We start from the raw sequence: 12,264 nt of genomic DNA, 5'->3' as shown, positions 1-12,264 counted from the left end.
AATCACCAGGACCCCAGGACCTTTCCTGCGAAGCTGCTTTCCTGCTGGTCAGCCCCCAGCCTGAGCAGCGCCTGGGGTTGTTCATCCCCGGGTTCAGGGCTTCGTAGGTGCCTTTGCTGAACTTCACGAGGCTCCTCTTTGCCCAGTTCTCCAACCTGTTGACTGGCAGCACAACCATCAACCAGTACTCCCGTTGCCTGCGCTTCCTTTCAGAGTTTATTCCTTGGAGGGTACAAGAACCCCATATAATGCATCTTCGTGAAGTTAAAACGCAATTCTCCAATATGCACGAGGAATGGTGCTTTCAGCTCGATGATTCTCAAAACCTGGGACTCTCCAGGCTTCCTTTACATATGGAGGCTATAAAAGAAGGAACATCTTTTATAAGTTCAGATCCATACAAATTCAGGCAATCTAAAGTGAAGCTTGTCTGTTTAAGAGATGATAATAGAGAAAAAAGGTCTGAGAGGAGAAGAAAGCAAGCAGTTGACCTTGTATTTCCATTTCTGCCAAAAAAATGTTCAAATAACTTCTAATGTAATCTTGTTAAAATGTCTTCTTGAATGCAACCGAAGCCATAATTATCCTTGAGACTGCTCTGAGTGCATGAGTAGGGAAAGGGTTCATTCAGAAACTAGAAGGAGCTCGCCTGAGTGTAGGCAGGTCAAGTTTTCCTGAGCCAAGGCTTGTTATGGGTATTGTGGAACGTTTATTCGTCTGTTTGTAACTCAGGGGATTCATGATGTTCTCTGCGTTGCAGGATGCTCAGATATGATTGTCCTTTCCCCAGTTTTTCCGTCTGCACAAAGGACTAAGAAAATACAGCTCTGAATTTCTAAATAATAGGCTCGAGCGGCAGGAGCCTCCAGGGAGGGTCTCTTAAGTGGTGTGGGAGGGGAGCTGCGGAAGGGAGCTGAGGGAGAAATCTCAGATTTCTGCCAATATAAAGTAGCCAGCCGCAGGAAAAGGGCAGCACAGCTATGTCATGACAAATACTTGCTGGGTTTTCTCCCCTTAGCTTCTCAGTGGAAGCTACGTGTGGAGAAAATAATGACGGTGCTGCTGCGTGAAAAACGGGGAGTTGCAACTCTAGAGGAGAGACGAGTAACCTCAAAAACTCCTTCATGAAGAAGGTGGCAGTGTTTCTGCAAAATATCTCGGCTAAATGATTTGTGAAGAAATCATTTTTTTTCAGAACAGAGCTCTGTCAATAAACAAGATCAGATTTGTTTTTCAGACCGTCCTTTGTACAAATATACGTGGTTTTAGCCACTGGAAAATCCTTCGCTGATGGGGTCACGGAACAAGACTATTGAGTGAAATACAACGACATCTCATATTGAATGATTTGTGAACTCTTCTCAGGAGATAACCCACTTAGAAAAGAGTGATGCCTTGACAGTGGTATAAAAAGAGCTATTAACAGAAATTAGTAACTGAACTGAGTAACTATTAGAGGGCTAATTGTTAGGTATAAATGCACACGTACCTTGATGCATGGATGCATATATACCTGTTACGTGGGTGGTGGCAGGGGTCAGTCTGACAAGCGTCGCTGCGGAGGAAGGCGTGGGATGAATGGGAAAACGCAGCAGCACTTAAAAGTGAAGCAAGCAGGGAAAAGGCAAGGTTCGGGGTGAAAACCTTGCCCAAGCAGAGAGGCAAAAAATGAAGCCTGGTTATAAAAATGAGAGGCGCGTGCGAAGATGGCCTGTGTGCCACCTGGGCCGCGAAAGGGGCCTGCGGCTCCTGAGGAGGAGCATGTTGATGAAGGTCCAGGTATTACTTGCTAGCGATAATAAAGGCTGAACTAGGAGTACCGTCTGGCTGTTAAATTGCCACTGGCGGGTGAACTGATACTCCTCAGAGGTAAAAACCAGCACTGGATCTTGGCAGCCTTCGCTGTTGACGTAGACAACTGCGCGATTCCTTACCTGTTGTGCTTATTGCTAACTGCAAATGCTTAACGTTATTTTTTAAAACTCAAGCAGCACGAGGTTATGTTCTAGCGTCTACCTGAGCAGAGCTTTCTGGTTATAATGCGGTGCCACAGGCAGCTTCTCGGAAACTCCTGGCTGGCACACTGCAAGACCGACCAGGTAATTCAAGGTCGTTGCATCTCACCTCCCTACTAAGGTTAGCTGCTGCTGAAATCAAGAGGCATTTTCTCTGTTGGCTCTAGTAGGAGTCAGGTAAAAGGCCGTTGCCACAGCAGTGTTAGCTTGCACGTACACTGTGTATTCACTGGCCAGTTTGAGACTGCATAAAACCTTTTCTGCCCAGATTTCTCAAGTCTGAGTCTCTCAGTCTTAAGGTGATGTCCTGTTCATCAGTATCTAAGCTGAGAGCATGGTGAATGAAATGGGACTGAGGCACCTGTTGGAAAAGTCCTGGCTTTTGAGGACAGAAGAGGCATCTCTCCTGTAACATCGATGCTTGAGTTTTGACTGCCGAAAACTTCTCTTTGCACTGGAAACTACATAACATTTGAAGCAGGAAGACACTGCAGCCTCAGAGCTTACACACATGCAACTGCCCAAGTAGGAGCTGCCATAAACAGGTTTGTTTTGGCTCTCAAGTCCTCCTAAGCTGATCTGTCTGTGCAAAACTGCTCTAGGCACCCAGGTGTTTTATTACTGAAAAACTGGAAGATGAAAAAATGAGGTGCCAAATACATGTGCAGACTGTGGGTTGCTTCTTCAGCCTGTTGTCCTGTATTTTGATAAAAGATCCCAAGTCTAACCTTTCCTCCAAGAGAAATTACACAAGATGTAAATCCTTTAAGATAAATTGAACTGAGACATACTGAGCTATTTTAACATGTCCTCAGAATATTTTTAATACGACCTTGACACGGTGCCTTTCTTTTGAATGGCATTAAGTTCAAAATGCCAGCCGCAGCAGACCACTTTTACAGCATAATTCAAGGTAGGGGTGGAAACACATTTGTGCTGTGTTCAAAGGGCTTGTGTCAGGGCTGGTTTTACTCTAGTGTGGCACTTACTTGACTCAATGGACTCAATTTAGTAATTAATTCTGCAACCACTCAGGTGGTGTTTTGACAGATTTTAAGTAGTAACGTCACCCTTAGGAGCTTCTTCCCCTAATTTGACCACTCAGCAGCTTACGTGGATGTGTCTGTGCAGCCGTTCGTGAGGCCGCCTGGTGAACTGGCCCTGGGTTAAACATAGCCCAGAAGAAAAAAAAAAAAAAAAAAGGCTTTTTTATCTAGTTCGGCTCCTTGTTCTGGTGAACCAAACTTCTCAGCCACAACAGAGGAGGCGGCACGGGGATGGGGTACTTATGCCAGCAACACTGCCAAAAGAAAAGGCTTGCCAAGCCGTTCCTTGGGAGGGTTATCTGGCAACAACTGGTAATCCTAAGTCCCTGGATAAATTTGTCCACACTTTGCAAAACACCCATTGTATCGTCCTCTCTCAAAACATGCCATATCTGTTAGTGTACATCCAACACGGAAAAAATGCAGGAACTGCATTGACAGACTGGGAATAGCACGTCAGGGCACTACTAACCATCACTGAAGGTTTCAGCTGTGAAACGGCAGGATGCTCCCTCCCCCTGCGCTGTGAACCAGCTGCTGCTTGCCAGCACCACCCACCCCAAAACCCCAGACTGATGGCGAGGAGGGGGAACTACCTCGCCCTCCTCCTCACCAGGGCACGAGAGGCTTTTCCAGGCTCATGTCCCGTGTGAAGCTCCCCACACCCGCCTCCGCAGCAGCACGAGGCTGTTTGCCCCGTGCAAATAATCACCCCTCGCACATTCTTAGCTGTTTTATCCCAAACATGGACTTTAAATGCTTCAGGTATATCCAGTCCCAGGCTGGACAAGCTGTGTTCTTGTCCAAGAGACAGCGGATGTTGCTGTGCAGCTGGAAGGTCTGTCTCACTCTGCTGCAGATGCTGTTAGAGCTCTTCTGTGGGTGTTTGTTCCCCTTGCTCACTGCTGTGCTCAGCAGACGTACTTGCAGAGGAACTGTGACAGGGGAACGTGCATCTGGATGGACCAGATGATACGTGGCTTGTGGCTACTGCCTCCTGGCAAAGAGAAGCGCTGGGTGAGCATGCACCAGCCCGGAGTGCTTGGAAGGAGGGGAAGGCAGTGCTTGGAATGGTCAGTTGTCTCAGTCCGTCTTAGTAGACAGGAGTATGGTTTTTCCTGTGTGAAAATGGGGACAACCTAACTGGGATCCAATTTACTGACCTGTCGTCTCTCACTTCAGGAGCTCCTGTGTCTCCTCTCCTGACAACCCAGCAAAGGGACACGGTGGATTCCAGAGCCACGTGCAAATCACGTTATTTTGGCTTTGTGACAGAAAGTGGAGTGGTTTTTGGGGGTGTGTTTTGGAAAATGTGTGCCTATTCTGCTCATATTTCCTTAATAGCAATTGTAAATAAGAGTTGAGGTCAATGAGTAGCTATGGACAAAAACAGAGGACACTGTCCAAAGCAAACTCTGAAGGTGTGGCCAGTAGGTGGGAGAGGTTCTGAGTTGGTAGCATTTGCATGGGAAAAAGCCAAAACAAAGAGTTTTGTACCTCCATTGATGCTGCTAATGTTTGAAAACCAGAAAAGAGGGTCAGGCAGTAAGAAGCTATGTCAGGCTATAGAAAATATGTAAGGAAAATGTATGTTGATGGTGACAATAAACATTGAAATGAACTGAGTGAAACCTGCTGAAAATATTTACAAACTGCACCGTTCTATTGTAAAACATCCTTAAAGGAAAGGGATAACAGGGCACATCTGGTGCAAGGGTAAAGAGGAACCAAACACTTCAGAAAACACTACAAACAAAAAGATTGCCTATGTGTATCTGCAACTGCAGGGAAACACATTGCAATGAAAACTGTCCCTTACAGTGTTTAGATCCGAATGTCACAGCATTTTAGAACAAAGATTCAGGTCCAGAAGTCTTTCTTTTTTACTGTCTGTGCTAAGAAACATTCAGGAGAGAAACAGAGTGTATGATAATTGTTAGATGATAACTGTGAACATTCTGAGTGGACTATTTTTTTTTTTAATTATTCTGAGTAAAACCTTGTAACAGTTATTATCTAACAACCACTAATCAGGATTCATTTGACCAGTATCTGTGCTGACTGGACTTCTTACCACGTATCTGTTTCATTCTTTAATCCGACTTACTTGTTATAATGTGTAAAGCATTTTTGTACACCAAAGTCCATGGAAGGTTTTAGCCAGACAGTATCCTGTTGACTACAAGCATATATCCCTAGCAAAATAACAGGTACCGTTAGCACGCTAGTAAAAACCCTTTAGACCGTATGCGTGCGCTGAACTCACATTGTGCCTGATTTGCTGATAAATGTGTCTCGTTAGGTACCATTTTCTCTAGATATGCATTGACCTTTCCTTGGATGTCAGCAGGAGGTTCATAGTTAAAGTACAAGATAATTAATGGCATAGCTAATCATATCAGATGTTGCACTGGAAACACTGAGGGTAAAGCAATTAGGGCTCAGCTAAGTACAAGTTAAAATAATCTGCAGGCTAATAACAGTGCAGGGATTGTGCTTGGCCACCAGTGAAACTTTGAAAGTTGGTAGGAAGGACAGAAGTGTTTCAAAACAGGCATAAATTCAGTGAGCTCAAAACCAGTGCTCTGTCAGCCACAGCCCTGGGGAGAAGCTTGGAGGATCCTGTACTTTTGCCTACCGGGGTGTCAGGATTACGAAGTTCACCAAATTAATTTAAAATTGAAGCCTATGGCAAGAGGGGGAAGGAAATTCATAAAACCCTAACTTCTGAAGATATTTAAGAAAAACAACATGAAGGATGGATTTGGGGGTTAAATTTCAAAACCCGTTGTGGAAAACTAGTCTCTGCAGGCAGCAGGACCCTCCTCACCACCCTCCTGTGGCTGAGCAGCTCCTGATCTTTACCTGCCATGGTGGCTGGGATGCCATTGATGGGAGTGTCTTTGGGCCTCTGTTTGAGGACACCTTTGATGGGAGAGCTGGGGTGCCCATGGCCCACACCACGTTGTCCCTCCGCCTGCTGCACCCTGAAAGGTGACGATGGCTCCAGAGGGGTCCCCCTGTGAGGACTCCATCTCCACAGCTGTTTCAGCCATCATGTACTGTCCACAGAGGTTGCCAGAAGCAAAGACTTGAGATGAGGTCCTTTGCTCTCTCCCCCTCTTGCTGCCAAGAGTGCCCAGCACTTCCCATGTGCTCTGGGCTTCTTGCCCCCTTATCCTGCCAGTGCAAAATGCCTGATTTCAAAACGCCTGCCTTGCCTGGGGCAGAGCTGCAGCATCTTGTCTAAACTGATTCCTTCTTGGTCACAGAGTCAGGCGTCTTGTCTGCAGGATCGGCTCAGCTCTGCCCACGCCTGTTGTGTCTGCAGAGGAATGAAATAATATTTTCCTTTTACTGCTGTTCATTCCAGTTGCCCGCATAAGTAACACAGACGCCCCAGTGCATTCTTGCAGCACCTTGCTGATCAAAGCAATATTTTGTGACATTTTGTTCATACTGCCCACATTTATTATAATAGAAATTTCACTGGGAGAGAGCAGCCAATGCAGCAGAATGGTTACTGTAAATGATCATGGATCTGGGTAAAACAAGCAGGAGTCCAGAACGTGGACTTGGAGATGATGTACTATCCATACTAAATTAAAATACTGGGGCACTAACATGCAAACCATTAGTGCTATGAAGAAGGGAGTTCCTACCAGCAAATGGTGATGGAAAAATCTCCAGTGTCTGGCTTAAACTAGATTTGATCATTACAAATCTCCAATTTACAGACCAAATTAGGCTTTTGAGTTGAAAACATTATTTCTACCTTAACATATGGATGTGGAAGCAGAGAAAACACCAGAAGTAGAGACAGATGGCTTGTCATCTTTGTAGGCAGTTCCCTTAGGAATATACCAAGTTTCAAATGCAATGAATGTATGCCACGTGCCAAGATTTGTTAAAGAGCTCCACAACTCCCTGCCTCCAGAGCTATGCAGACAAGGTCTATGTGAAGAGCATAGCTCTCTGGGTGAATGTGTTTTGAGGCACCAAAGAGAGTGATTGAAAAATCCCATTGCAATACAAAAGGGGGGAAAAAGTTGGTTCTAGATGCCTGGTAAACCACAGAAGTCATGCACGGCACTTCTTAGGACAAACAATAGTAGCATTTCCTTTGTGCCCCCTGCAACTTTTGATATGGCTCTAAAATATGTTGCCAGTGTCTTAACAAGGGCTCGCTGCCGATAAAGAGTGTTCCTGTCCAACCTTCCCCATTACCCAGTGGTAAACTTCATGTACCAGTGCCAACCTGCAATGCAAAGGTAGTGAATTTCTCATTTCTTGCTCTCTTGAGTGCACTTTAAAATAACAATGAACTCCACAAGCTTTTACCTTTTCGTGCTGAGCTTCAAGAAAAGATTCCTTCAGAAGGGAAAGGGCATAGGAATTTCTTAAAATTCTCTTTAGTAAGGGAATTTCAGAGCAGATTATGTAGGACTTCACCTCCAGCACAGCAATGAGTTAAAGACTTCAGGCGAAGCTTTCTGCTGATACATGTTGCTGAGCTCCAGCTGTAACAATGGAGCTCTAGCAATGCCTGCCAGCAATAAAAGCAAACCTTGTGTTTATCTTGGCAAGACCTTCGCTTGCATTCTGTCCAAAGCTATAAAATGCTAATATTAGCCCTGAATCCATTGCTTCTGAGCAATGAGTTTCCAGATTCAATTACTGTGTCATTATTAATATGCACAAGAGACTGATTCTAAGTATCATTCTTCGTAAAAGATAATGACAATGCCTTTCACTCAAGCAAGGGTTGTATTCATGAGGTGTCTTGCCCTCCAGAAAAGAGGCTTTGATACTGTGAAGGTGTCCGTGGTGCATTCTGCAAAAATACCAATTATCTTAAACATCGCTTGGCTGTGTATCCAGTGACGTACTCGAACACAGCCAACGTGCTGCCTTTCACTGTATCTCTCGGCAGAAATGTGGTGCTTGCTGCCTAGTTACCAGCAGAGCAAACTGGTATGCACTGGGCACCAAAATGGTCTGTCGCTGGTTTGGGTAGGTCTGTGCAGAAATGCCTCCCATACGGGCAGAAATCCTCACTCGGGGAGCACGGGGACAACCAACGCTCGCTGGTCAAGCTATGGCTTGGCGGACTTCATGCTGAATGGGCAAAAAGTCATGTTTTCTTTGAATATGCTCTTTGATAAGCAGCAGCTGCACAGTTGGCCTGGCATCTCACCTGTGAGCTGGAGGAAGGGATGCAGTGTGATGACTATCAGTGGGTTCCCCTGAAGTTTGCGTGGCAATATGACTTGTATAACATGACTGGGAGTGCTTGTTGCTCTGCCTGATCTCCACTGCCACCTTCTGATGGTTTCACAGGACACATCACTTGCAAAACTTCAGTTTAGCAGCGAGATTTTTTCAGAGACTGTTTCCTTCACGTCGTGGAGCTGCGAGCAGGTGCTTGAGCTGGCAACAGCCTGCGTTAGCCCAGAAGCACACACAGGCACCAGGCTCCTACCGGGGGCTCAGCCCTGCAGGCTCTCGGTGCTGTGGGCTGAGCTGCTCAGGGCCACAGCACAGAGAGAAATGAAGGTTTTAATGCATTTCTATTGCTCCATGACCTTAAGGTGTCCTTTAGCCTCTGCATAAATCAAACAATCCTTAGGAGTTCAGTTAAGGTACAGGTGCCTTCTGTGGGCTCATAGTACTATCTGGTGTGTCCGCAGCACCAACACATCCCCTTCTTTCAACTCAACTGCACCAGATACACAGAAGGGTCTGGGAGCAGTTTTACAACTCTGCTATTTCCCTCTTCAGGGGAATAATGGCTTTTAGGAGCTCTGCTAACCCTTTAATGTAGCGTATTGGCCATTAAATATATACTGCAGAACTTGGTTTAATTCTGTCTTTTCTGAGTGTGCTTGAGCAGAAATTAATTAGCTATTTTTGACACCCAGTACAGAATGTGGGAAGTACTACATAAAATAATGATTAATTGTTTCAGAAATGGAAAGACAGTTGAAAGAGAATGATTTTTCCTGACAGAGAAAGGCGTTTGAGGAGTTCATTAGTGCTTCAGTAGGACTTTAGATCTGCCTTGGGTTGCTTCAGGAAGGCCAGTCCTACTGACAACCTCCTGCCCGTCTCTCCATGGCCAGTTCAGTTCACACCTCTGCAAAGGCAGTTCACAAAAAAGTAACAAGACATGGATGTCCAAAAGTCCTGTTTGAATGTGAAAAGAACTGTGACAGGTCCTTCCTTGTAAGATCCAAGACATAAAGGGGAACAAAAGTGTTTATTGGCATTAAATAATCAGATACAGGAATAAAGGAGGTCAAATAAAATAATAATGCCTCCATCTTGCTCTGATACAATCATTTGTTTGGCAGCACAAATCCAGTATGCTCACACAGACTTTTCCTGAGGATCTTCATCTGTATTTTGATTCAGGAATAGGGAAATAGAGTTTTTTCTTCTTTGACATGAGAAGGAAAGACCAATTGCAAGAAGTTTTTCTAGAGACAAAAACGAATGGGTGTGAAAGACGTGTGGTCTGTGCCAGTCCCCCAGCAGAGAGCAGCACCCTCCTGTTCGGAGGGATACATCCACAGGGAAATTCCGCCTGTTAGCACTAGCCCTAAGTTGCTTTGTGGAGAGTGGAATTTCCCAGGGGGTCTATCCTGCTTTCCTCAAGCACTTTTGCTCTGGCAGCAGATCGTTTTTTGTCAAGAGGCAGAGAAATAAGAGAAGCACAGGAAAGAGCCATGTCGAAATTCAATCCATTCGTCCTTCCTGTCATCCCTGTGCAATCAAGCTCTCTCATATTTCTCGAGGAGACATGAGGGCCATTTAATCCCTTGGAAGGAAGAGGTGATGAGCCGGAAAATGAACGGATTATCAGCAAGTGCAGACAATCCATGGGAGAACAATGCACGCAATGTTGACCTTGTAGTAAGATAATTTGTGTGTGAGACGTAAAAACAAAAGTTGACATTTTCTTTCCTCCTTTAGTTTTAACTCTAAGGAGTAAGGAAAGAATACAAGCTGAAAGTCTACTGAAAAAACATTAAAAAAAAAAAGATATCCTACTTAAAACCAGCTCGATACAGTCCCTCCTCTGTGCACATGGAGTAACATCCCTTGTAATTTAAAGTAGATTCATATTTGCTGCCATTGCAGTGTTCACGGGGTTGGGTATTAAAATTCTCCCCCTCTTCTGCACATATCTCATCTAGTCAGGCTGCAGCCTCCAGTGGATGACTACTGCCCTGCATTTCTGCTGTGCCAGCAGCATCTCCCTGTGCTTTGTCCAGCCCAAGCCTAAGCCACAGCTGAGACAGGGCTTCTGCTAAGCTGCCAAGAGCACAACACCAGCTACCTCTGAAGTTCTTTGGGATCTCTTGCCTATAAATCCCCGTTTACATTTCTGAACAGCAACAACCCATCCATTTCATCTTGCACATGTTTCCTCCTAAATGGTACGGATGTACATGTGCGTTTCCCGTAATGCCTCTGACTGTCTCGTGGACTATAGCCCCAGTCTGAAGTTGGCTTTTCCTGGGGTAGATCCTTCAGCTCATGTTTGATCCTGTCCTGATTTGGCTGGGACAGAATCCCAGCCCAGCCGTGCTGGCAGGCCGTTAGCAGTTCCAGTCAGCCAGGGCAGCTGACCTGAGTGAGCTGCAGGGGTAGCCCATCCCGTAATGTCATGGGCGTTATAAAGGGGGAAGGTTTGCTGAGGAAAGGGAGTTCCTGTGGGGTTCCCTCTGCTTTTCCTTTGGCTTCTTTCAAGGGCTGCTCTCCAATTGATTGTGATGACTGGATATTCACTTGGCTGAGTACAACTCTGTGTATCTCTCTTGGCATTGATGGTGTTTTCATTAAATCTGTTTCACTTCTGCCCTTGGGTCTGCTCTGCCTTTTCCCATTTCCCCTCCCTGGCTGGTGGGGGGTTGTTGGGTGGTAGAGTGACTGTTCTAGTTTAGCCTTGGGTACAGGCTAAACATAAACAGATCCTTATTCCATAACTTGAGTCCTAAGCTTGGTACTTACATGCACATGAGTTACCAAGTATGAGTGTTTGCAGATGTTCACGTTTTCACACAACGTGCTGATAACTTGGTCTGGTCTTCCACTTGAAGGAAGCGGAAGACTAGAAGAAAGAACAGCCCCTTGAGCATCCCATAGACTATCTTGTGCTCAGAGGATTACTGGGAGTTTACATAGTCTTGGACTTAAGCAAGTTGAATTTTCATTCACAGCCTTGTGCTGGGTACCAGAATTTTTATGTTTGGACAGCCTGTGTTAATTATCATGTCATGTCAGCCTCTAAAGCCAAATTTCAAAAGTTTTCTCTCTCAAACACTTCAGTTGTCTCTATCAATGTTGTCAGTTTGTTTTGTGAGAGGGCAAAATACATTTTACAGGCTCTAATATTGATGAAAATATTTTATTGTATTTTCATTTTGTTGAAATGAAGTATTTGTTTACAAACCTCTCTCCGCACTTCACATGTTACAAAACCCTGTTAAAACATGACATGCCAGAAAGCAAAGTACCTACAGATATTTTTATTGCCCAAGACATCTAATCTGTGAGTGGTAAATTACTGAAGAGTAGATGAGATTGAAAAAAATTCTTTCAGATTTAATAACAAGCAATATTATCAGCAGCACAGGTAGGATTTTGGTTTAATGAGATTTTTTTCTCTTGTCAGTTTAAAAAAAAAAAACCCAACCTGTAATTTATAGGCAGGACAGCTGCCACAAGATGAGATGCCAAGCAAAACAAAACCCTGTTTGAAATGAGAACAGTTATCCTTTTTCTTCATTTCCATGCTTAGCTGCATTTAATTCCTAGAACTATTCTGTTCCTGATTACAATTTACATCTAATCATAAAATCATTCTCTTTGGAAACTCTGTCTTTTGGCATGTTGTCTAACTAACATTATTCATGGAAATCCTAGCTCAGTTATGTGCCCATCAATCACTGCTTCTTTTGGTTGCATTTTTTGGAGTTGTTTTCATTCTTTCTTCTCTTGATTTATTGGTTTCTTGTCAGAAATGGAATATTGTGTGACAGCTCCATTTATATCTGATGCAGAACATGAAATGGTGACATTTCTATTATCTCATAAGACTTAAGATGTAGTAGTTGCAATGTGTTCTTGCAGAAACTATAAAATTACATCCAAAACATTTACATGAAATAAATGGAAGCTGTCTAATTAACATAGCA

Source organism: Leptosomus discolor, chromosome 6 (genome assembly GCF_034619465.1).
Source record: "Leptosomus discolor isolate bLepDis1 chromosome 6, bLepDis1.hap2, whole genome shotgun sequence".
NCBI classification, from domain to species: domain Eukaryota; kingdom Metazoa; phylum Chordata; class Aves; order Leptosomiformes; family Leptosomidae; genus Leptosomus; species Leptosomus discolor.
The sequence above is the reverse complement of the archived record's forward strand: the minus strand, read 5'-3'. Positions refer to the sequence as shown.